At 39.5% G+C, this 4,095-nt stretch overlaps 1 long non-coding RNA gene across 1 annotated transcript; it reads right to left on the bottom strand.

The window, feature by feature from the left end:
- Positions 1-2,208, bottom strand: LOC133537782 (uncharacterized). The gene is made up of 2 exons (XR_009802839.1): positions 2,111-2,208; positions 1-1,834 (listed from the first exon to the last, which is right to left on the bottom strand). It is a non-coding gene; the product is annotated as an uncharacterized LOC133537782 (long non-coding RNA).
- Between the last annotated feature and the right edge of the window lie 1,887 nt (positions 2,209-4,095).

The raw sequence follows: 4,095 nt of genomic DNA, 5'->3' as shown, positions 1-4,095 counted from the left end.
TTCTTTTAATTGATTTATTACAATCTTTGCCAGGCCAGGTAATGTTTGCTGTGGTCTGGAACAACATGGCACACAAACAACAGAAATGCAGCCAATATTATATACAGGTAATGTGTCACGAGACATGCAAATATAAATTATATTCAAAGAGGACATAAGTAAAGGATATGAAATGAGCTCAAATATGCCTACAAATGAGGCATAATGGTGCAATATGTACATACAGCTAGCCTAAATAGCATGTTAGCATCAATTAGCTTGCAGACAAGCATTGACCAAATATGCCTGATTAGCACTCCAACAAGTCAATAACATCAACAAAGTGCACCTTTGTGCATTCCCGCACAGTATAAAATATTTGGTGGACAAAACGAGACAATGAAGAAGTGTAACATTTTACATGTAAACAAACTTTCTCGTCACAGTCCACACTATGGCGAGTTCAAGAATCGCCAAAATTCGTAGGATAAAACGATGTTCACCAAATACTGTCATCAGTGAAGCATACACACAAACATGTTAAACAGTGGGCATTCGAACAATTGGGAAGGTTTGTGTCATGTTTGTCCTCAAACAAAAAACATAATAAAACCCCAAAAAATATTTTCCCTCCATCTTTTTCCATTTTCAATCCTTATTAAAAATGCTCCAGGGAGCCACTAGAGCAGCACTAAAGAGCCGTGGGTTGCCAGTCTAAACCCACAAGTACACACATACCAATTATATACATTTGATGAAAACACATTTGCCCATCCATTCACATACTGTGTACACTTAATAAAATTATCTGTCTGTCCATTCCCATACACAGATAATGTAATCATCGGTCTATCCACTCACAAATACTCAATGTCAAGACATTTGTCCATTCATTCAAAAACACACATAATACAATCAGCTGTGTATCTATTCACACATAATCCTAACACACCAAATAGTTTATTCAAACCTGTCCATTAAGTATTGTTAGATTAATTATGTATATATTATCACACAACTCTTATGCTTAAGGGCCGTTGCTATAATTATTGTCAATTGTGCTGAAGTGGTATTTTTCTTTGTCCCTGCAAAGCCGGCAGTCCAAAATATTGCAAGCCAGTCTTGTATCAGTGTTTGTGTCCTGGAACGGCCTGCTGACTACCAAGGCCGAACACCGCCGTGACGCAGACAGAGCAGAGACAAGGCGATATCACCAGTGTCAACACATCTGCATTTCTTGTATGATCATATATTGTGTCTAACTGGAGTTGTGGAGATTAGCCCCTTCCCTCAGCGACAGCTTCAGTGATGTAACCAGGGACCTCCCAAATAAATAGAGGAAGCACGTGGGCTAAACCTTAGAACGTAGCTTGGATCTGTAACTAGAATACAGCCCAAAACATGTGTCTCCTCATTGAGCCAAATTGAACTCTGTCTACACATGATTCCTTGCTTCTCGTCTGTTTAATAGATGTCATCAGTGTTTGAACCTGACAAGTATGTGATTATCCGTCACTTAATTTCTGTTTGTTTCCTTGTTTTGTATTCACTTCCTATCAGTGCTCTTATTTTGTTTCCACTTCCTGCTTGTCCCGCTGAGTGCTGTGTTTTTTCTCTTACCTGCTGTTGATTGGCAGCCGGTCCACACCTGCTGTCAGTCAGCATGTTCTTATTTATGCCGGTCTCATGCGCTCCTCGGTGCACGACAATGGCTTTATGTTTGTTGAACTTACATGCAAGACTGCTTTGTCCTCTGTTTGATGACATTAAAAACATCTTACCTGCACGTCGCTCTCCTGGTTCCTGCATCTTGGGGTCACGACTACTGCAGAGATGCCAGTTTGTGACAGAGTACCTGTCCATATTGAGCCAACTGTAAACTTCTTGCTGACCACTGACATCCTTACACAATGTTAACAATGTATCTATTCTCATACTCATATCATTTGAACACACGTCTCTCTATTCACACAATGTAAAGAGTATTTTTTTTTTTTTATCTTTACACAGTTTATTTTGAGAAAAGTATCTGTGAATCTGTAAATCATTACTTTAATATGCTGTGTTTATGACCCGCAGTATATGTTCTGGCAATTCTTGCGATGTGCGTTAAAAAGGATTCATCTCTCACCACATTCAGGACTTTTGCCTTTTGTTCTCCACGTGAGGCCGAAGGACAGCCAGGTGGAGACGGTGATGCTCTCTGATAAGGGCTCTCACGTCAAGACGGTCACCCGGGGGATCGCCGTCCATCGCGAGGTCCTCTGCGGGAAAGCATCTGATCTGATCATATTTACATTTTGCTGCCATGGCATAGAGTGCACACACTTGATTTGGTTTATGCATCAACCTTCGTATACCATAAGCGTTTCACAGCAGGGGACAAAAATCTTGTTACTGCAGCAGGATCTGTAAGTGAAAACAAATAACTGCAGTAATTGTATGAGTTAAATTGACATCAAAGCAATCATATTGCTTGAATTATTCCCATTTGAAATGTTCTTGTCATTAAAATCAACCAGTTCTTCATATTAATATAAATGTACCATATTTTATGGACCATATGGCGCAGTGGTCTATTTTCATACAAAATTATAAGGCGCATTAAAGGCCTACTGAAACCCACTACTACCCACCACGCAGTCTGATAGTTTATATATCAATGATGAAATATTAACATTGCAACACATGCCAATACGGCTTTTTTAGTTTACTAAATTACAATTTTCGTCTTGAAAATGTCGTGTAATGATGACGTGTACGCAGGACGTCACGGGGTTTTAGGAAGTATGAGCGCTACGCACACACACAGCTAAAAGTCGTCTGCTTTAACGGCATAATTATACAGTATTTTGGAGATCTGTGTTGCTGAATCTTTTGCAATTTGTTCAATTAATATTGGAGAAGTCACAGTAGAAAGATGGAGTTGGGAAGCTTTAGCCTTTAGCCACACAAAAACACGATGATTCCTTGTTTAAAATTCATGGAGGTGAAAATTTACTATGGATCAGAGTGCGGTCAAGCCAACATGGATCCAGACCCAATGTCAACCAGCAGGTTTCGATGAGAAAATTGTGGTTAAAAAGTCAGTTCTTACCAGATAAAATCTGAGCTTGTGCCGTCCATAGCTGCCGTCGACTCCCCTGAGACACTGCGCGTCAACACCCGGCCGTGGACACACCCCTCCGACTATCAGATAATATCAAACTCACTAAAACACTAGCAACACAATAGAAAAATAAGGGATTTCCCAGAATTATCCTATTAAATGTGTCTAAAAACATCAGAAGATGTCCCACTGCTATCGCGTTTTTTTTTAACTAGTTTTTTTAATTTTATTTATTTTTTCTAGTCCGTCGCTATCAATATACTCAAACATGAATCTTTCATCCTCGCTCAAATTGATGGGGAAATTGTTGTTTTCTCGGTACGAATAACTGTTTTTGTTGGAGACTCCCATTAAAATCAATGTGAATATGTGAGGAGCCATCAACATGTGACGTCATCGTCTGCGACTTCCGGTAAAGGCGAGGCTTTTTCAGGAAGTACCAAAAGTGGCGAACTTTATCGTCGATTTTCTCTACTAAATCCTTTCAGCAAAAATATTGCAATATCGCGAAATGATCAAGTATGACACATAGAATGGACCTGCTATTCCCGTTTAAATAAGAAAATCTCATTTCAGTAGGCCTTTAAAGGGGTCATATGATTATTTTATTTTTTTTCTAAATGTAAAACACTTCCTTGTGGTCTACATAACATGTAATGGTGGTTCATTGGTCAAAATGTTGCATAGATGATGTTTTACAGATCATCATCAAGCCGCTTTCTGACAGTCGCCTTATATGTGGCTAAACTTAGGCACCGTCTTCTCCCCGTCATCTTTGTTCTAGCGGGGTAGTGTGCAAGGACGGGGGTGGAAGAAGTGTCAAAAGATGGAGCTAGCTCTTTTAATGACATTCAGACTTTACTTCAATCAATAAAGGAGCAGCATCTCATCAGTGGCTCACTAGTGCAACAAATGTGTCCCATGAAAAACCGTCCGACCGGAACTCTCTAATAACTAAAGTTCCTTGGGTGAATAATGTAAACTCACTACACCGGTATGTTTTAGTG

The sequence above is a fragment of the Nerophis ophidion genome, linkage group LG19 (genome assembly GCF_033978795.1).
Source record: "Nerophis ophidion isolate RoL-2023_Sa linkage group LG19, RoL_Noph_v1.0, whole genome shotgun sequence".
NCBI lineage: Eukaryota > Metazoa > Chordata > Actinopteri > Syngnathiformes > Syngnathidae > Nerophis > Nerophis ophidion.
The sequence above is the reverse complement of the archived record's forward strand: the minus strand, read 5'-3'. Positions and strand labels throughout refer to the sequence as shown.